Here is a 23470-nt window from a genome sequence, read left to right on the forward strand (position 1 = left end):
CGCTGGATAAAAGCCTCAATATGTCAAGGTTAATATATGTCAAAGAGATGCCATTTATGGAAACGTTTATAAAGGACAAAGCGGATTTGAGTACTATTATTTTCCAATTATCTCCAAACGCACGAATAAAATTTTATTTAGAAAAACGTTACGTACAAAATCGATCAAACTCGGTTCGGTAGTCAATCGCGAGTCCTTGTTATCTATTGTAATTCTCAAGTATCATCGTATTAAATCTTATTCTAAAGAAAATAGTGGCAAGGAACTGAACGCAATTTCGTAAAGTTAAACACCATTATTAAACAGTTAATCACAAATTAGAATAAGCTTCAAAATCTGTGATTATTTCAAATTATCCGAATTGATATCGTTTGAGCGCAAATCGGAATGAAACTTATTATGTATTTAACAAATCTCTTGCGCATAATTTATGTATATAACAGATATAACATCGCGTAAAATAGAGATAAAACTACCTAGAATCGAGCCAATTCCTTTGTTCGGGCAATATTTCCACATAAATGAACATGCCCGTTAGCACTGTTTTTTCTTGGCTACGACTTTCCGTGATATTAGGACATTCATCGTAAAGAGAGAAAGAGAGCCGAGATAAAGCATATGACAAGTGAGTTTATCCTCACTTTGTTTTAGCTCTGCTCACTTTGTCTCAGCTGTTTATCAGTTTTATCAGTTGTCTATCAGCTGACCAACCACATAAATTTTCAAGAGATTCAGACGTTGACTCAGTGGTCAAAGGCTCTAGAAGTTTTTAAAACAACGCGAGTCTAAAACTTCGAAGCCTCGTGGCCTCGGAGCCAATTTGATATTCGCTTATTACCACGGTGTTACGTACTAGTTCAACGAGTTGCTTGTTCTAGAATCGGAGTCACTTGCTACATGTAATTGTCTTTCAAGGTGTCCCGTCCAGCGCATTCATTGCGTTCTATCCCGCTACCGTTGTAAATAGTAGATATATAGTTCGCTGAAATATATTTCTTAACCCTTGAATACGCAGCTTTGCATGCATGCAAAATGACTTTTTCGAATGCTCCGTGAATTCTCCCCTTGAAGTTCAAACTGAAAACGCGTGACTTTGCACATCTATAAAGAGCCTTCTCTGACATTTCTGGCCCTTCTTTCCCTTTTAGGTGGAAAGGCCCAAAAGGTCATTATTTATTTTTAAAATATTCAGAATGCTAGAAAAATTGTGCATTTAAGGATTAAACTCATTTTATTTAGTCGTTTGAAGAGTGAGTTTCTTGTCAAAATTCCCACTGCTACTTTCGTCGCGAATTGAACACATTAGCTTCACATGTAATATTAATTTTTACTAATTATAATCTGTTTATGTTAAATCTACGATTATTTGAATTTATATATGCAGTGCATTTTCATATTATTTTAGTACACAAGACATTATAAATGCAAAAGATATAGGGCGAGTAATTTTTCACGAAAACCTATTTTATAATGAGAGCATTGAGTGACGCAGAAGTCAATAATAAAAGATAAACAAACAATAAATATGAACTGTTACATAAATCAATCATCTGCCAACCAACAATAAAAAGGCAATAAAACTAGCTACGTAAATTAATATGTTCTTTAAGTGCATAATAAATGTATAAATGATGCATTTAAGTTACAAGTATGTCATATCTGCAGATATCAACTTCAGCTTAAGATTACCATCATCATCACGTTGTATATTAAAATGGAAAGTTTGTATCTCGGTTTTACTATAAATTGTTTCTTAAATTCGGCAATAAGACCGGATGATTAGATGCTACAAAAATCGGATGAGTCGTGGTAATGCCGCGAAATTATATGTTAGTATATGTATACATAGCAACGTAAGTAGGGTATCTATATGATGCCTTAATAGAGATGAGTGACGACGCTTAATTAGTATTAGCTTAAAAGATACCTCCTACTGCCCATATACGAGTGCGTTAACCGTAAGCACTGACAATAAATGTCCCGAGGAATTTAGTTGTCAGAGATAAAGGATGCTAATGGCGCAAGCGCGCAACATTTATGCAGGCAATGATATCAACCGAGTGTTCCGAGTGGTTTATTATTATGGCGCATTCGTATTGCACTTTCTGTGCCGTTAAAATGCACGGAACAAAAAACTAAAACAGCGAATTTTTTTCCCGGCGCTTTGCAGGTGCCATTCACTTTTCCGCTGGAAAATTTATGAGCAGCTAACTAACAGCAACGAAAATCAGACATGACGTTTAATTAAAAGTGCAAATATCACATGGTCCGATCGTCAGATATAAATTCTAGAATCACTGGCTACGATTTGGCCAATACTCGTACAACTAATTTAATTATACAACTTTAAAACGGGCACGGCAATATCTTTGCCGCGATATATTATGTAACCAATCTGCGAAACCGACATAATGGACACTTCCTCAATTTATTTACTGCATTAATGTTACTTTGTCAATACATATCGATAACTAAATTATGGCGAAACGCCAGAAAATCGACGAAGCGCTCACAAAGCAATCGAATGTGCCACGAATGTCGGATTAAAGCGTAATTTTGAGAGATCGTCAGCATCGCGCACAAAGACTCGCATCGCCCAGCGGAACGTGACGGTGGTGCTTAATTCGCAAAAGAAAAAAACAAGATCTCTTGTCCGTCGTCCTTAGACGTATTCCAGTCAAGTATACTCGTATAAAAGCATCGTCGCGGGGAAGTATCGTGCCAATTGTGCATGGAAGACAAAGAGTGCAAGGGGTGGATCGAAGGTGAAGGGCCGACGAGATATTCTCTGAATAAAACGGTCCATTTGCCAAGGGTTAAGGGTAAAGGCACGAAGGGTAAATATGCAAGAGTTCTCATTCTTCCGCATGGGAGAGACAGAGAGACAGAGAGAGAGAGAGAAGAGCGGAGTTGGAACGTGGCGAAACTTATTTCCGAGGCTTATAGCTCCATCCGTGGTTGTGTTATTGCAGGCAACCTTGACTCATTCAAGAAATATTACCGACACGTACATTCGAAATTACTCGGGACGCGACAAATTTCATTTCGAGGATTCAAAAGTCTAACACGAACAATATTAACGTTATTAATTGCATCTTAAGCCCCTATCTCTGAGTCAAATTAGCGTAAGTTTATAAATTTTGATATTTCTGAAGCAATGTAATTCATTGTTACACAATAGCTACTCTATTGTACAATGTCTATTTACTTTTGCAGCTAAAATGATAGATATGGAAGTATATTATAAATTCATATATTTAACTTGTATTTTCGTATATATTATTATATTAATAATATTATGAATATTATTGCAGTTATTACTTATGCACTTTATGGTCAACAGTTGTGGGTGAATATATGTATAATACTATCATAGAAATCACGCGCGCACATTATCGTTGAAGATCGCCAGTTCGTTACAAGTATATTGATCGCAATATAAAATGAGTATATGTAACGGGAAGTCTAGGTCATTGTGGGTCTTCGATTAAAGCTTTATTGATAATGCGCATATGATGAAACAGTATTTCGAGCTTAAATACAGACGAATATAATACTGTACATAACGTGGATTTTTATATTTAGTTCGTGTTCTATATATAATTACTATCTTTCCGAGCATGACCTCAACACTAATTTCGAATCGCGTGTTATTGGTCAGTTGAATATATTGAAATCGCTACTTTACCTTTGATCCGAAATTATATTAGCAACAAACGTCCATGAAAAAAAACCACCGCAACTCTCGAAAAACAACATCCGATATCGAGTATTGGTGCTGGATGATAAAAAAAACGTTTTTCTATAGCCGTTCGTATACAATCATATACAGACTTGTTAGATATTTTTTTTCCATAGAGAGGATGGGATTCGATTTCACGCGAGTTGGAAATCCGTGAATTGTCCGCAATTTTAAACGAATCATGACATTCAATTTGTTCCGTCCATAAAAAGATGAAAATTTTTTATCGCGATATTTTTCAACGAGCGTATAAGCAGAGATTGGAGCTAAATTAAAGCAAAATGAAAAATTAAAGTGTTAAGAATTAAAGTTAACGTTCTAGCGCATGAGAATTTAGCTCGTAAAATTCTGTTTCTCGCTGGAGCGAAACGAATCTCATGAAAAGCACGCGCGAAGAAAATATTTTCTTAATCATTCTGAAAAGCCCTGACCCCGATAATGAAACATGAATCTGGGTGGTATCTGGACCACCCTCGAATGAGACACGTGTTTTTTACTTCCATCATACTAGACTGTTGCGAAAGAGAACGTGATATTTAAAAGAAAGAGAATAAGAGAGAAAAAGAGAAAGAATTCTAGAATTTATATACTTTTAATAATATACGATTATATTTACCACTAAAATTAATAATTAAATTAAAATATTTTATGTTTTTAACATTTTAGATAAATCGAATTTATTACAAATCTGATATTTTTTAGTTTTATCTGATTTAATATGTTTTAATTAATTTCATTATTTTCTTTCATTTCATCATTTAATTTTTCAATCCTACATTCGTTGCAAGTTACAGTGCATTTGTGATTCGTGTCGGAAAATTTAAGAAATTGAAAAGATCTTTTGTGTGTGTGTGTGTTTGTTTTATAATATCGTAACAACCGCACGTGTGAAAAGAGGAGATTATCGTTCGCGGATCGAGTAGTGTTGGCCACTTCTTTGCAGTTGCATTTTCCGGGCGCGAGTACTACCTCACGGAATTAAATCTATTCAGAAGGACGTCGACAGAGGCGGTCGGTGTATCCACTCGAGTAGAATATCCCAGGCCAAGCCGAAAAGCCGGGTGGCGCGCAGTCCCCCATAGCCCGTGTCTAATCCCTTCGTCTCGCCCGCTCACAGGGCATCTCCCATGAAGGCCTGTCCTCTTGCCTGCTCATCCTAGATCGTAGGAATCGCTGTCCATCGGTCGCGGATCGTAGACACCGCCTCGATCCGTCGACTTCGACGATTGCCAATTCCTTATACCGAACGCTGAGAAATCACGCCGTCGAGAAAAAAGCGGCGCAGCTGCTGATTTCATTGACGTTCCGTCGAAATGCTTAGATGCGCTCGAGCAACCAAAATGAACGCCGAAAGTTATCCGTTCGCCGGGAATATATTTGTTCTTTAACAGAGAGTTCTTTTTTTCAACACTGGAAATCTCCAAGCGATCTCATTTATCGCACACGTTCCGAATTAATTAACTTCTGGTGCGATACTGATGTGTGTAAATGTAAATTGGTTCTAACTATGCACGTTAAAGTCACGTTAACGTTAAAATTCTACTGTGTCAGGAAACGGATATAAATGTGTTTACAGAAGAATAATTAAGCGGATAGACAGGGAAATTAAAAAAAGAAAAAAAATTTTTAATGTCAAGTTTTAAAGTTTAAAATAAATAAATAGAAAATAAATCGCTGTACCGTAAAGACGATTTATTTATGTACAAACACTTGTATATTTTAAAATATTTCTATTAGTATTCGTATTATTTTTTTATAGTAATTATACGAAATTATAATTTAGAAAACGCGGGATTATGTTTGAATTTATAATCGAGTGAGTGTGTGTGTGTGTGGTGAACTCCTCTTGTATTATTCTTCTTGTTAATTCTGGCACTATCAACTTTATTAATTTTCTACCAACCTTCATAACGTCCGACATAAAAGAGTGTGCGGCATCTGGATAACGTTGTTCGTTTAAAACGATTCTTCCGCCAAAATTTATTCCGCGGCACGTTTCCGCGTTTTCTCTCTGATATCAACTGACGAGCTCTTTTACAAGATGACGCTCATCGAGCGCTCTTTCTCTCTCTTTAGCGTACGTAATATTCCCCCTCGATGTACTTAACGGCGGTCCTTTATCTCCGATATCGCTAATGAGAAAAAGAAACGAGTCGAGCTGAGCGCAAATGAATTTTGTCATCGGCACGGTGCTGGCGCGCGATCGATAACCACCTGAGGGCAAGAGCAAACATCTTAGCACACATGACCGTCGACTATCCAAGAGAGATACGCTGGGCAGGCGTGAAAAGTCCGACTTTACGAGAGAAGACCGGATAATCGACTCACTGTCAAAAAATTCCAAGAGCAAACAAAAGACGCTCGAAGACCGCGCCGTCGCCGCTCGTGTTAGCACGAGTCGAACCTTTCGACCCTCTTCCGAGAGAGAGAGGAGGAGGAGGAGTGGCGTAAGATCCTTACCTCTACAAAATATTTGGCCAACGCGCCACGGCCTCACGATATTTGCCCAGTTTAATTCCGAACGCACGCAAAGAAATGCCCTAACGCTGGCAAATCCACGGCGCGCTTCCGCGTTGATGTGAACGAGCGGCGAGGAGCCGCGCCACGCCGAAAAATCCTCGGTGGGAAAAACGTGGAACGATTCGTCAGGGATAGCAGCTAACACGTGTTCCGGTCCGTGACCAATTTAACCGGATACTCCGTACGGGCCGCCTTCTATGAACCACCCTCAACGAGACCCGCGCGCTGGTACGAACGAAGAAATGTCAGATGCACGCGTGCATCTGGATCATTGTCGGCGAGATCTGTGGAGGAGGAAATCGCTTCGAAATTCGTGCACCGTGACAGCGTTACGCCGGCCCGAGGCCCGACGGACTTACGGGCCTGCGTCGTTTCTTTTCATCAGAATGCGTATTCATTCAATCAATTCATTCATTCAAATTGCTTTCCCATTGATGAAAGTATCGTTAATAATAAATAATGATTATCTTGCTAAAGCTTTCATTGAGTAATTACGAAAAAGACTTTAATAGAATACTAATTTAAGTTTGATCACGTGTATATACATGAGATACTTTTCATTGATCGACTTCACGACGTATTTTGTTTTACGCATGAGAAGCTCCTCTTTAAATAAACTTCTTTGATTAAAATGGCAAACGAGTCATCATCGTATTGATTATTTAAAAATATTCTGAAAAGCATGTGATGACGTGTACCAGATAGCTCATACACATGACATTTTATAGAAACAACGTACATACACGTGTTTTATCTTCCGTCTAGCATTTTTTCAAGAAGCTAATCTGTACGTTTTTTGTTTTTTTTTTAACAAATTAAACACCAAGTACTATTACGAAGCGTGATGGATTAAACGCTTGCGATGGACGAAGTTATCCTCCGAGTGACGACTGACGCGAAAGTGTTAAAACAATCGCACGCATGAGAGATCGCGGAGCGTGAGAAGAAGCCGGCTTCTGTGTGTTCCGGAATGATTCTACAATAAGTATTCGCCTCTTGATAGCACCGGGTCGTAAACTTTGATTTCATAAACGCGTTCACTATTGCGTCGCCGGCTTTGATTTAATAGAGGCTAATGGATAGGGGTGTCCCGCCGACTGGGTGGTCCCGTCGCAGGACTTTGTTTAATTATGACGTATGACCCGTGACCCCGCCTTTCCTGCAATTCGAATAAGATCGCGTTGAACGCTCGCTTCGAGAACGTCGCTTTGTTCCTCTAGCTTTGCAATCATCATTTCGACAAACATAATTGCGAAGTCAAGAACCGCGGGTTGGAAGAAAGAAAAGGAAATTCGGCGCAATAAAAAGAAAGGAGATGAGAAGACGCAACGCGTCACTTCCTCGTGTTCTACGTGTCAATGGGTTAACAATCAGTGGACAGCGAGAAGAGCAACGCGGTATTAAGAACACAAGACATAGCCCGCTCGCGTTCCAAGAAATATTTAGCCCCATTCTTGCGTTTAATTGTAACCGTCAGCTGATTCACCGACAGAAAATCAATTTGGTGGTTAAAGCGCTTTGCGTCAAGGCAATCACGCGCTCGTTTTCGGTGAAAACAGCACGCCGGTAACAGGTTAGTCATAGTACATTTATACAACGTATGTAAGCCCCGTCACCGATTAAATCACCACAATGCCGGCGATTTTAGCGTCGGACAATTCTGTTACAATCTGCTACGTCGCTGGTAGTAGTTTATAAAGCCGTAGAAAGTATCTCTGAAAAACTATGCAAAGGATGAAACTTGACGTCGCACGCATTTTACGCCTGATTCCAAGGAGGAATTTCATAAAATAATGATATTATTGCAGCAACAATTGCGAAGAAAGATCGGCCGTTGAACGATGTGATATAAAAGACGCGTGTTCGCAAAAATATCAGACGCATTATTATTCTCGAAATATTTCAGGCAACGTATATTATATCATTATTCGTAAATATCGTTAAATTAATTTGTTTATATGTCCCATGGAATAAATTTTGATAAATATTATTCTTTTGTAATAATAAAAATGAATTACACACATTATATGTAGCCTTTGAAAATGTTGCCGTCTTGTATTACATCAATCCAATTAATTATTTAATTTAATCACATGTATTATATCTCTTTCGTAATTACGTATAAAAGATGCGAAAATTGAAACAGAAATCTGAAGCAGAAATCAATAGTTTACGTGCCCACTTATTATAACTGACACGATAAAACATAGTGCAATCTTTCACAACTTTAAAATTAAAAGTGATCCATTTGTCAAATTAAATTGATTACTCTATAGCAATATAATACTTTTTATAAAATTTACAGGTTTCAAAGATGAATATTACTGACAGAAGTTTAACTTAAAGGTATCGATTGACCACGACCACCATCGGAAACCTTATAGAATACCTAACGGTGCATAGCGGAGCAAATCGCAGTCTAGTGTAGGTACCTCAAAAGCGTGACGATTAGGGTTCCTAGTGGCTTCGAGAAACGAGAAAAACTGAAAAAGAAGCAAGCTGTGGTTCGAAAAAGTAAACACGCGTGACGGCCTTCGAGCTAGGCAATGCCGTGGCTCGAACGACAAAGGCGAACGGTCGCTTCTCGTGGTTTTCAAATTATTACAGAAATATTCATAAAAATGTTGTCGGAAAATGAAGTGATGTATTCCTATGGTCTCTCATAAAAAAACTACGAGGCAAAATTCGGGCAAACAACCATCACTCACAACCCGAATTTATACGATATAAGCGAATTAATTCGTCGACGAGAGAGAACGTGTGAGATCGGACGCAGATTCGCCGTTGGAACAAAGTGCAATCAATGTCGCCGTTGTTACGGAAGCGTGACGCCTCGCAGCTGGAAGAAGATAATCGAGAGGCGTAGGAAAAAGGGCGACGAGCGATGAAGGCGCGATCACGGGGGCCGAAACGTAAGCCCGGAGTCGCCGCCGCACTCTCTGGGAAGCCACGGCGAACTGCTTTCTCCGATTTGAGGAATGACAGCCACGACGCGATCCACCTCGACAAAAACCATCTACGCCCCGCTTAATACCGCTAGTGCAGAAATGACGTTCCCAGGACGACGCCGTCGTGACTCAGACGCGAGGCGAGGCGTAGGTGGATCCAGTGCTCCACTGAGCAGGAAAAAGCGAGAGGGAACGGATGAAATCTTAACCGGGATCTCTCTCCGAGTTCCCGGCGCGCAACTTGATTGCGCCGAAAGAGCTAAAAAAAAAAGGTCGCCACGCTGCAATAAGCTGACATATTGTTCCGCTGAAAAATAAGTAAGCTCTCGCGGCGTTCAGTGTTTTATTAAAAAACTTCCGTTGCTGAAGCCCTTTGAATTTCTGTATCTAAACAAATTGGCAGTTTATTGCCCGAATATTTGTACGCTGAAAATACACTGTTCTAAAATAAAAAATATCAACATAAACGATATATTAAAACGGGCACGCGAAGAAAAAAAGATAAGAGAAGCCATCTCGCGTGCAACGTCTAAAAATAACATTGAATATTGAAAATAACTTTAAGACGTGTGACGTATCTCCTATAAAGCGATCGCATAAATACGCGCGGAATAATAAAGATTTATCTGAGGAAATGAAAAATGCAGAGAGGAAGTGTTTTTGCAATGAAAACGTTCCCCCGTCCCTCAGAGCGATAACATCTCGACGCTACCGTGCGCTTAATGATTTTTCCCTCATGTCCGTTCCAGCTACTCGCGACGCGAATTCCGCAGCGTCTTGCACAGCCGAGAGCCACAAGCGAAGCCAGTAAAGAAGGCATCCTACGAACGGAGTAAAAACGCGTGACGTACCTGCGATCTACCTATGCCGCAGGGGACCACCCGCACGCAACCTGCGTCACCTTCTTTTCTTTGCCTCCCACCTTCTCCTCCCCTTTTTCCACCACCTCGTCCGCAGCCGAGCGAGCGTTTCCTCGGCTCCCGGTCTCGGCCCACTGCCCCCTTTGCGGCCCTGCGGATCAAAGCCGCACGGATTTATGAGTCGACCGGACTTAACAAATGGACATATCCCTGCTCCTTTCCGGAGCGCGGTCGTCTCTGGCGATAGTGCCATTTGTTGACGCTCCGCTCGGCAAAAAATTGCCGCGGGACACTGAACGACGCTCCGTATAATTTCAAGCAAAATGAGACGTGTCTAGGCGTTAACACGTCACAGCAAGCGTTACTGAGTCTTTATTCTTTTTCTAGATTCAGTAAAAAAGACAAAGGTCGGTTAAACTACAAATAAAATCAAGTTCTGATATGGATTAATTTAACCATTAATTTAACAAAGTTTTGAATGACCATTCTACGTTTCAATTATCAAGTTAAAATATTATGATTACTGGAGTTCTCAAAATACGTTTTTTATGAGAAAGAGTTATTTTTTTCCAAAATGTTGCAGTTACGCTGATATTCACATTTTTCTATCGTCATGAAAATATACAAGAAGGTGTTCTATAATTACGATAAGCTATTTTTGAGTATATGTCACGTCTTGCGCGCCATTAGAAGATAAAGCGACGTAAGATCGCTTTTCGAATAATTCCGATCGTTACAATTTCGTGGAGTTTAATTTCACGCCAGGCCAACAAATGTCCATGGCACAGCTGTTTTTGACAAATCCAGTAATCATATTTCATCCCCCGATACTCTCGGGGGCGGCCATCTACTGTGAGTATTCAACGTTTCCGAACGACAGAGATATATTTTTGCGCGGCAAATTTCAGCGACGACTTTTTTTTCAGTACAAACGCGGGTTTACGCTTCAATCGTGATTCCTCTTTTTTTTTCCTCTTTTCTTCCCTTTTTCTGCATTCTCTTCTCTCCACCATACGCGACAATACGAATGAACCGAGGATAGCGGCGGACTCGCGTTAACCTCGTTAGTATTCCCGATAGTAAGAGGAAGTTCCACGAGGAGAGGATGCCATCCAAAACCCCATCGTCCTTTGTTAAGATTTAAGCAAGTAGCTAGCGACGGAGTGATAAATTTTGATTACGTGGTCGAGACTTCCGAAAGGGTTGAGAGAGAGAGCGCGCGCGTGCGCGCGAGCCCGCCATGGTGGCCCGGAATAATTAGGATCGGAGGAGGAAAATATCTAAGCCTGTCACGTATGCCGACAAAGGAGTCGCTGCGACTTGAACGGGGTGGTCCCCGAAGAAGGGAAGTTTCACGGTAAGAGTCAAAAAGGCATTAAACCACAAAAGACCGAAAGAAGACTCTTCCCGATGCCAACGTCACCGCTGCTTACAATTACAAAGCGAATTAACGTATAATGCCTTTTCCCCGGGTTCCTGTCCCAAACGCAGCAGTTCGAATCACCTAATACGTCCACACGTATGTGGCACACGCACGAGAAATACTACCACGTTACAAGGGGAAACAGGAACTTCCGCTGGTACGATTCCCGGAACGAACGACATAAAGGATGAGCGTTACTTATGCTCGTTCAGTTCGAGCGCCCTGCGACAAGGCGTCTTCGTGTATTATTCCGGATCGTGCTATCTCGCGGATAAATGGAGATATAGGAGAGGAAAATTTACGAAAGAAATTGCATGTATCCTAAGTTGTATACTGCCTGAATGGTATCTGTAAAAAATAAGAAAATGTTGCACTTGATATTGTAAGTGAAAAACCTATTTGCATACAACATTAATAAAACTTGAAATTTTTACGTTCTTCGAAAGTTGGATGATAAAGCGCTGAACAACATTGAAGAATAAAATTCATTGATAGTGTTAAAAAAAACTGTCTTTGTATGCACAAAAAAATGTGAACTTGCGATTCGATAGCTCTTTTCGAAGAATATGATTTAATAACTAATGAAGATAACATAAATATGTTACAAATTTTCGAATCATTGTTAAATAATTCTTTGATTTCATTAAATAAAAGATATATAATTTAATTTAAATAAAATTGTCAGTAGCTTTGATGCGATACTTGCGTAATAAACTACGGAAAGAAGTTTTCTGCGTCATGTTTCCTCTTCGTGACCATCAAAACATTTTTCTTAACTTCTTTGTCGCGAAACCAAGAGAAATATTATGAATATTATGATATTCTGTTTCTAATGGATCACTCTTGTTCAGTAATAATGACATCTTTCTTTGATGTACAACTTAAATTACGAATATGAAGGATCGCAGAAGCGCAGTTCCGCCGTTGAAAACACAAGACTATCGTGACAAAGAAAAAACCTCGCGGGTTGGATCACGTCAAAGTCCACTGCGCCGCGGCGGCGCAAAGAAAATTAATTAACACTCTTTGAATCTCCGAACGTGTTCGCTTTCAGAACAGAACTCGGCTCTTTACTCTCTGTCGTCAAGACGGCACCTGCAGCGATCGAGGGAGTAAGAGACTAGTACATTTGCCTGCATCTATGTTAGAGGCGCGAGCGCGGTGATTTAAAGCGGAAGGAATCGGACGATGAGTCGGGAGAATATTCGTCCGTTCGTTCGAGGCGATCGATGCGATGAGTTCGTTTATCGGGCAAAGACGGTCTCGCTTTAATCGCTCGCGCAAAAACGTTGCAGCGAACGACGAGGACGGGAATCCGGCCGTTTCTCCGGCGAGAGATCGATCGACGCTCTTTGGGTCGCCGAACTTTCATTTTCTATCGAGCGTCGCCTCGTATCGAGCGTTCTTCCGCGCCGTTGAAAGCCGAATGCTCGACGCTGCCTGAAGGCAGGGGGGGATAATGCCCGGGGGTCGTTGGTACTAGGAGGAAAGACGGTGATCACTAGCCATTTTCTCTCCGCCTCGACAAGCTATTCCGCTCTCAGCGCGGCGACTATAACAACGATCTCCACTATGCACTTTCATATTTCTTTTTTTTTCCATTCTTTTCATTATACCGAACCTTGCAGTGTCCTATGCACCCCCCGAATAAAAAGCTGTTAATGCGACGTGCACTTTGCACGCTTACACGTCGTTGCTATCGAATGTTGTTATCGGTGTGAATCGCTCAAGAGATAAATCCGCGTAGATTGAGGAAGAGCGAAGAAAAAAAATAGAAAAGTTCGAAAGGTCTCGGATAACGGAAGTGTACCACCCGCCCGCCCAGCGTTACTGCTCGGCGCGTATCTCGTGAGACGGACATTAAGGATTCCGCGAAGAGAGAAATTACAGATCGAGGGCGGCCGATCGAAGATGGCGGACGCGGAATGCGAAGTGCATCCTGCGATGCACGCGCCCGATGGCGGGTACCACGGCGGATACGAAAGAATGGTAAAAGGGGCAACCGGTGGGAGGGCGGCAGACTCGGCTCGTTTTGCCCTGGGGCACGGACGCCATATTTTATTACTTAAACGGCATGCCGGGCAGGCTGTTTGTTGGTTAAACAAGGAATTAATGCCGCGGTAATCTGTCATTACGGATACTCGTGCACGAGGACTCGCCTCGTTGCATGATGCGGCTCCTCTCTCATGCGCCTCCTCGTCTCGCTTTCCGCTTTATCCCGTACTCTCTTTCTTCCAGCGCTCTCCGCAGGGACGGATCTACACAAGGGCTAACGAAACTTAAATTCCAAGGACACTACCATCGAGAGACTATTCACGGGATAATTCTTCTCGGAAATAGTCGTTGATATTTTAATGTTACATAATATGGTGCAGAAAGTAAAGGGCCACATTTTCTTTAACACAATTCTTTTTATGGTCCTGCTGAGAAGCCCTAAATGATCAACTGCAGAAAGCAAACTTCATTCTACAAGACAACACTGTTTTTGACTTTTACTCAATTCTCATAGTGGGCTACTGGACATTAGAGAACATTATTTTATGAAAAAAACCTCAAGTTTTCTGATATGAATTATTTAATATTAGAAAACTTGAGGTTTTTTTTCAAATATTAATTTCAAGATGACACTATCAACAATTATGATTGTAATTAATGCAGAAATATTTAATTTTTGAAAATTTTACCGTAAAACGTATACTTTGAGACAGACATTCAAAATCTTCGAGACGATTATCATTGAAAGATTCGTTGCGGAACGACTTTATCGAATGCAACCTCGAGAAACTGCCCTACGTTGCAATTTTCGATTGGTTCGTTGAAAAAAAAGACGAAACGAAACATTGTTCGGGTTCTAGGTCGAGCGGAATGTACCTACCTACGTATAATACACGCGAGGCGTGTCATTCGACCGCGCGACTGACGCCATCGGCAATCCATCATCGAGAACGTCAGGGATGAATAATGGCCGAATCAATGTCGCGGGGCCGAAACCCGCGCGAAGAGCCCCCCGGCGCGGCGCCACGCTGGATCACTCGCTACGGACTCCCAGGAGCAACCGCGAAATTTACAGACCGTACGTGCGAGCGCGTGTAAGTGCACCGCGAGACGCGAGCGCGAATTTATGGCAGCGATCGGAGCGACGATCCGTCAGAGAGCAATCGCTCAGAGCGACAAGATTGTTGCGATCATCGAGGAACGCGACAAGAGTACCCCTCTTGTCGTTTCTCATCGCGCGCTGCACGCGGGGCCAGTCACAACAGCGTAAAAAGCTTTTATGTTAAAACCACCACGCCACAAGTACTTGTTAAAAATGCACTCGTCTGACGTGCAACGCGGAAATACTTCGGAGAAGCACTTTGGACGTCTTCGCTTTAGGTTTACTCTGCATCGCCGCGAAGAGCGATCCGATGCGACTTAGAAGTAGCGTTCTGCATGAACGATCAATTAATATTTATATATTCATCAGTGTGATTTCTCGTAACACATCTAACGTCTAACTGGTCCGCGCGTGTCGAAAACTAAAACGCGAGGCGTGAAGCGTTGGCTTTTAAGAAGAAGCTTTTAACGGGTTGAGACAGCGAAAGGAAGCACCCTGTCTGTCACAGGTTGTCGGCCGATGATGCGCGCCGCACCCAAATCGATCGCCAACGGAATCGCGCAGTTCGTTTAATAGCCCTTAGGCGCAGGAATAAAAAGTCGATCCGCGCGCCAGAAAGGAAAATAATAATTTGATCTTGGGTGCGCCTCGTTACGCGTTAACGTGCCACGGCTCGTCCGAAACCATCCGCATCCGGTCTTTGCCCGGTCACGCCTCATAGCACGATTTTTGTCGTTCCGCGCGAAGCGACGCGACGCGACGGATGATGTTTCGGCTGGAACTTATGGGACAAAGTGACGGAGCGGTTCCACCCCCGGGATAAAAAACGTCTTCCCTCCGGTTATCACCGATATCTCGATAAGATCGAGGCGGGTCTCGGGCCTCCTCTTCATCGACCCCGGGCTAATTGCGGCGGACATCGACGATTCGGTCTGCCTCGAATGCACGAAAAATAACGCCGCCCCGAACTGTCGTCGCGTTAAGCAGGAGGCAAAGAGGGAGATGAGTAGGTATAACGAAGAAGGTAGTCGGATCGCAGGACCAGACAATTTAATTGTTCGAACTTAAATGGAGAGCAGCTGCCTTCCACCGCCTAACAAGGCGGTAATAACCCGCTTCTAAGGTCTTCTTCTCCTCGCGAGCCCTCTCTCTCGTTTCCTCCTTCTTCCTCTTAGGCCGATTTCTCACTCCCTCTTCCCTTCTCGGTCGTTCCTCGCTTTCCGTCCAGCGCTCTTCGTGGCTGCGCTCGAGCCACTAAGCACTACCCATGACGCCCGTGACCCTGAGATGGCGTGCTGGATTTATAAGCGAGGGGGCTATCCGTGAAACAGCAGGTGCTTCCGTTGCGTCGGACGCAATCCGAAAAAATAAAAGCTATTCCGGCCACGCTTCTCTCTTCCTAATTCCGTCTTAATCGGCGAGATGCCTTATTTCCGAGCCTCCCGCGTAGCTAGGCGGAGTTATTCTTAATTATTCTTCTGATCGTGAAACGCGCAAGGTCGTCCGCGCGATTGTGGCCGTTCACCGGCGCGCGCCGCTGGAATCTCATCTATTTATCGACTTTTAAAAATATCTTAGAAACTGTCTGCAAAACACGCTATTGCGCGCGATATTGTCTTGCGCGCAGTAATTTCATCGGATTAGGTTTCAGGCTCGCTGCAATTAGGCACGTGCGAATGATAATGAAGTGATATGTAACGCGCGACGACGCCGGATGATAGTACCTGGCGGAGGTTAACAGGGTGACTTGAAATAGATGCTGTGCACGATGGATGGGAGAACGTGGCAGAGAGAAAGACCAAGAAGCGGAACATCAGACTATCCATACCTAGGTATTAATAAACACGAAATACATAAAATATTCTTTACCGATAATATTTTAGCCGATTTATAAACGATGTCCAATTCTGTAATTTAATGATTCTCGAGAAAGTCGGATATTTATACGTCAATTTCAAGTTTATTTTTAAACAGAAGAAACTGCAATTTTAAACAGTTAATTTAGTAGAAAAATCTAGCTGCAAAGTCTCTAATTTTATCGTTTTCTTCATACAAAGATTCTCAATTCTGTTTATTGCGACTATAAAGGGGAGGATAAAGTGAACTAAAAATTGATAAATCGCTTATCGATTCACTTTCACTTACATCAGCTTATTCCATTAACTCCCCTGATCGTCAGGAAGTAGCTATTCTTGTGCTCGTACGCTGCACTTTCTCTGGTACGCGCGTTTCAACTTTAACCCTCCGTTACCGTATGCAACAAATGCATCCATCTATCAACTTGTACACTTAACAAGAACATCACGGGTATAGTGAAATCTGAGAGTTGATACAAGGATTAGTTACAGACATTGATGAAAGATACCACGCAATGGCGAGAAGCGAGAGGCATGGCGCGTTGCAACGAATTTAGGATCAAAGGAAGCCACGCATTCACAAGCTGATGCTTTAATACCGGCAGCGAGTACGTTATGCGCGAGCACACAATTTCTATAACAATCGATATCGCTGCGGGCCATGCTATCGCTGAAAAGACCAGTGAATCATCTTCAAGCGATACGGTATTAATGAAGTTTCTGATTGAAAATTCCGGTGAAAATCGATTAGATTAGGAAACAGCCGATTAAGTAAACCAGATTAAAGCTTGTTTTTAAACTTAAGTAAACACAAACTCGGGAAGGTGAGTTCGTGTTACAAGACATCAGACATAGTCACAATATTGTAATACACTGTATAGATTCAATTTGTGATTTGATTATATATCCGTGAAGTTTAGATATATGTATATAAATTTTCTTTGTACATTACAGAATTTGTACATTATCTATGAAAATATTTTTCATAGATGCGCTCAGTTATATATATTAAATAAAAATACTTTACGTCTATAATAAAGATAAACAAAAAATCCGTAAATATCAGTTGTGCAAGAAGTAGAAGCTTAGGAAGGAAGATGTTCGTGAAGCAAAAGCGTTATCCAGCTTCTTGATCACAATGTTTCAATATTACAGAATAAAACGTCGTTCGTATTAATACTACACAATTAAGAATTTTCTCGGTATACATATAATAGCTTATTTACCGATCTTAATTTATCGGGATGAGACGAAGCCACGATTCTCGCACATCTTTCTTTTTCCTATCGTATTTCCGAGGTTAACAAGCTAGGTAGTCTCACGCAGCACAGCGGACCGCTCTAGAGAGGGGCCGTCGTATATAATAATAGCGGGGTCCCGGGATCGTTTCCATGGGCAACATTAATACTACTTATCTTGCGCGCGGTACACCACGTGGTAATTATCGTCCAATCTCCCCGTAGGACCACCGGGATTCTAGAATATAGTTCTTCCGAGTTCTCTCGCTACTTAAAAAGTACGCGCACGCGTTTTTATTTTTGGATGCCCGAACCGAGATGATACGTTGGTGTTTTTCATCTTCGTCCCTTCTGTTACATCCCCGCACGGCAGTCCCCCCTCCCAATCGGCCGTTCTCCGCTCGCGACACGAGGCACCGAAATTTAAATTTAATTTAACGCACTCGCGTTCCGCGCGGCACGGCTAACGAGCTACTGACAGCCGATTATAATAATTATCGCGGGAGGAAAGCGCTTCGAGACAGCGCGACGAGACGCGGACTCGTAAACACGGCGGCGATCGGTGGGCGCCACCTCGGAAAGAGAGCTGTAAAGCGCCCGGGAGATTAACCCGTCAACGTTCTCCGTTATTCTCCGGCGTCGCTTGTAATTTACACGCGGTTTTGCATGAGAACAGGGGATTCGTCTCTGGCGGGTTCGCGAAAAAATAATTATTAAATCCCAACCGATGGATAATTAATATTTATTAACGTTCAAGACGCGCCGCGGCTTTTGAGATAGTTATCGGTGATTCGCAGTGGCTTTTTACATCACCGCCCCTAATGTTTCACGGAAGATCGGCGAGGAGCCCGGCGGCTAGGAGCCCTCTCTTCTCTTCCTTTGCATTAGTTCGTTAACGCTGAACGACGTGTCCTTCATGCGTCCTGCGGAGCGAAAATTAATTGCGTCCGGCAGTATGAGGATTCGAGCGGAGACCTTGAAATTTTTTTTCACGAAACAATGTTTGCAGCGAATAAATCTCCTCTACAAATTCATTCCAACGTTTTTTAAAACTCCAGGAGGTTGTCATCTAGAGGCAGGTACGGGGCAAAAAATTTGTCGTTGTCAGACTACCTCTGAAAACCCTCGTCAATGATTCTTTCCGTCAACAAGTGTCCAAGTCAAATTTTCGTAGTAATAATGTGAACAATGAAATTTACGCTGTCAACCTTGTGAATCGACGGGATACTTATTGCTTGCTTAGGACTCACAAGTCGGAGACCCTTGCGTGCCTTCTCAACCATTTCCTGAAACCGAAGTCGAAGCAAGTTACGGACGAATCGTATATTTGAACTTCACAAGCGTTAGACAGTATCTTAACCGGGAGAACGGGAGTCCCATAAAGATCCATAATGGAAGGCCTTAAAATCGTTTAGCCGCAGACAAGACCAAGTACCGCCTCTAAAAATGGCGTACAAATGGACACGTCAGTCGTAATGTAATAAAATAACAATAAGTGGCTGTGTCAAACAGCCTAGAGTCGAATACGCGACGTGTGCGCGGCATTATTGCGCGTTGGTCGTAAAGATAGTACTTCCCGACACGGAGTATGCCTCTGTCTCTTTTCTCTAGGTACCTCCAAGAAAGTTAATTAGCGTTACTACACACTCTTCAAGACGTTGACAATTTATATTCCCGCCTTGGCGTGCCGCGATTGCAATTCTCTCCAGGTATCGTATACCTCGAAAATATCTTTTGCCCATAATTGTTGCAACGCGTTAACGAGACGTCGAACGTATTTAACCGCCGTGTCAGCGCGAGACTTGAAACGTAGTATGAGATTAGGTTACTCGGTTACGGCAGTCATGGAAAGTCTCGCTGATGGCAGCCACTCGAGGGTGTGAAGTGGTACAGCTTGCAAGGTGCAAGGATACTTGGAGGGTGACGATCGTCGGCAGATGTCAGCGTCGCTTTCAAATCGACGTGAGCTCGAGCGTTACTTCGAACTTGTTAACACGACGGATGATGACAGAGTAGAGAACGTGGTATGAGCTCTCGAAAAGTTTCAGAGTCCCTGATGAAAAGTCGACGCGAGAAATGTAGGCAGCTCCGAAATACCAAGTGCCAAAAAATACATGTGCAAAATAAAATTTCATGTACGTTGTTCCATATTCTAATTTCCTCTTTGTATATTACTCAATTTAAAAAATATATATACGTATATACACATGCTTATAAGAAATGTTATGTGTAACATTGTTAAATATCTATTAATAAATAATTGCGTTAATTATCAAAATACAAGGAGAATCTTTCTAAATATGTATCCCTACATGGCACGCCTATACGTTTCTCCATAAATTACGCGAATCTTGCGGGTGGTAGTTTTCTCTCCTTTACGGCGTAACAAGTGTTCATTATAGATCGGAAGCATGCACACACTTCGTCGGTAAGGGAAGAGCAATAAAAAAAGTTACACGTTCCCTATATACGGCACCGCTCGGCCGGCGAGCGGTAGCGCGCAATGGTCCATATACGGCAACATCCGGCCGTAAAGGGTTAAAATTATTCCGTATCAGAAAAACCTTGGCGTCGAGGCTAACCTACGGTGTACACGAACGTTTCTCCATCTCTACATCGGGAATTTCAATCTCTGTTCATCTCGCCGCGCGTACATAACGTACAAAAGGGGCGTGTGAGACCAAATCAACATTTTTCACATTCTTGAAAAACTATTCCCGTTTAGCGTCCGTCCATCGATAGACCGGTTCGATCGATCGGTCGTGATCGCACCGAAAATATGAAGACGGCGAAGAGCATCTCAGATCCCGCGAGCGGCCTGGTAGGCAGCTTGCGGAGCACCGATTCCGACGAAGAAGGAAACGATAAGGCAGCGCGGGGTCTGCCTGCGCCCCCCCTTCCAACTCCTCCGGCCCGGGCGCATCAGCATCTCTCCTCTCCGCCGGGTCTTCGAGCTGGTCTCAAGTGGGCCAATGTGAACGCGGCTTTGTGATGGCATAACGAGCGTGGAGAGCCTCTCCCATGCCCCGTGTAATCTGGTCTTCAGGTAATTGTATGTTATACGTCCGGGCAAGAGCCTAGCGCGCGAGCGAGAGAGCGAGGAGGAGAAGCGCGAGTGCGCGAGAGGAAGAAGGGACCAAGGGGGAGAGTTTGAGAAAAATCGCGGCTCATTCGGGTACAGGCAGAAGTCTCTCGTGATGGTCGTGGAAGAAAACGAGCAAGAGGAAGACGAGGACGGCGACGTGGAAGAGGCGAGGGAAAGGGAGCAGGAGAGAGGTGAGAGAAGAGGAGCCGTGTAGCGAAAGGGGGAGGTGGAAGGATGGCGAGAGGACGAGGACGAAGGAGATGCGCGGGCTGATGTTGGTAGAAGGAGGAAGAGGAGGAGGAGAGTGTGTGAGAATGCTATCAGCGGACTCCTCTCGACCTGAGGACCACACGGCGAGACCACCGTGCGTGCCTTCGGCCCTCTTTGCCAATATATCCGCGATCAAACATTGGGCCGAGTGAGTAAATGCGTGAGTTCGTACTCTGATCGTACTACTTTTCTTGCGGACGCGCCTGTCGTTTCTCGTCTTGTTCTACGGGGCCACGCGAATCCGCACCGTTCGCTCCGCTTGTTCCTCCATTCGTTCGCGCCCGCGCCCGCGCCGCGTTTGGATTTCCGGCCTCGAACGAGACAACGGCCCGTCGTCACTCGTCAGTCACTCACCGGGAATTGCTGTAATCGATACACTGTTTCACGTAGTCGCGATTACCCGCGCGCGGTCGCCTTCCATCGACCATATAATTATCAATCCACGGTCCCTTACGTAATTACGGTAAGCGCTTGTTTTGTTCGACATCGTCGTTCTTATCGACGACGTGGCTGGATATTTAACTTTATTTTAAAAGGTTCGATACCAGGCGCATAATATTCTGTATCAATAATACGTAGCAATTTTGTCATCGGTATACTTTGTAGTATTTATATTGCTGGTAATAATTAACAAGAAAGTTTTCGCAATACATCACTATCAATGCGTGTAATCAGTTATAATAACTATATTTTCTAAACATTCGACTATGTAAAAAATTATAGTATTTTTATTTTTATTCGCATGTAGACAAAGTATAATATATAAAATATATTACGTTTCAAATGTATTTCGTCTTCAGCCATTCATAACTCAAAATCTACTGGTCGTTTTCTAGTTAATGAAATAAAATTATTATGCACGAATTGTTATTAACATTCACTCGCTCAATACTATTTTTAAGATATTATTAATATTCAGCAAAATTATTATGTGCTTCTATATTATCAAAATTTTCCAAAGAACAACCTATTTATAGAAAGAGCCAAATTATCGTTATTTTTTCCATTGATTATTCATGAATTGCTGTTATCCCGGAACTATTGATACTCCGGTGGTAACGTTCATCAAGTCCTCGCAGACGCCTCGCTCCGAGCACAAATTGGAGCGGTTAAGCAGGTACGCGTGCGTGACGTCGTGTACGCGCAATCATCGAGCCGATCGCCAAAATATCGTGCCGGGCGTTCTCCTTAAAACATTGTAGCACGCAGGTGTTATTACGCAGGCGAGCGCGTCTTTTTTCAGGTAGCATAATCGTTGATTGACAGTCGTTGTCGAATTATCGTGACCGATTCGTCTACCGGAGGTGGGGTAGAAGAGGGGTTCGGAGAGGGTAGAATTTCGACGATGGTGCGGGAAGGTTACGAGGGCTAAAATCAGAATTTAACGGATCGCTGCTGCGTTGTATTGAGCGACGAGGGGGGTCAAAGACGAGGGCGCGCGCTGCTCGGAAACGTAACACGATGAGAGAAACGAGTCTCTTTTCTGAAGTAGGCGCCCAGGTCCTTCGTGTAATTGAAGTCCGTGATAAGGCAACGTAATTTACCATTCGCAATTGTCGCATAATTATTTCTCGCAATTAAGGTGTGGAGATACGTTCGCGGAGGAGAGGGGAGAAGGCGGCCTCGCGCTGTGCCACCTTGAGTTACATTATTATGCGCGACATTAAATATCAAAGTGAGCACACACTACGTGAGCGTTGCCGATTATGCCACTTGCCTTCTGGACCTTCAGTAAATGCAGCACCTCAGGTCATAACGTACACGTAACGCGCGCGAAGCCCGGTCTAACCGAATCAATCTTTCATGCTCGGGGCGGATTCTCGAATGAATTTTGCCTCGGGGTCGCGCTGAAGGAATTATTACGCACGTCGTGTTCGCTCCGCTAATCAAAATCGCCGCATAGAGCGCGGTTTCTCTCTCGTAATCAGCGTACCAAGCGCGACAAGCAACGCGCGCGCGATCGTTTATCGAATAATTCTCGGTAACTCGTTCTGCTCTCAGCAGACGCGTTAATACCAATTAGCGCGGGCGATGCGTTATTATCGCGCTTCGAGCCTCGTGAGTTCGCGCGCGACTCTCCCGCGGTATCTTCTTTCGCGCCGGGACCGACCTGACAAGTCAATTAGGTTATCTATGCGAATTGGAAGCTGCGGAATGCGATCTCGCTCGCGTAAAAGGACGATGCCTCGCGCCGTAAAGTTAGTCACCCGCGGAATATCGTTGCAATTTACACGTCCGCGATGCGGCGTGTTTCCTTTCCGCGTTGTATTCTCAACGAAGTGCATGCCGCGCGATAACAAAGGAACATTCCAGACCGATTCCCGACGGGATACGCGCCACGGATATGCATCGCCCGCTTTTCCCGATACTGCAGAGAAAGCTATTGGTTATCGCGCGGAGAAGTTGCTCCGAGTTCCGAGGCGGATCGAAG

Source organism: Temnothorax nylanderi, unplaced genomic scaffold, assembly GCF_030848795.1.
Source record: "Temnothorax nylanderi isolate EJ_2023f unplaced genomic scaffold, tnyl_v1.0 TNYL_tig0077_pilon, whole genome shotgun sequence".
In the NCBI taxonomy this organism is placed as follows: domain Eukaryota; kingdom Metazoa; phylum Arthropoda; class Insecta; order Hymenoptera; family Formicidae; genus Temnothorax; species Temnothorax nylanderi.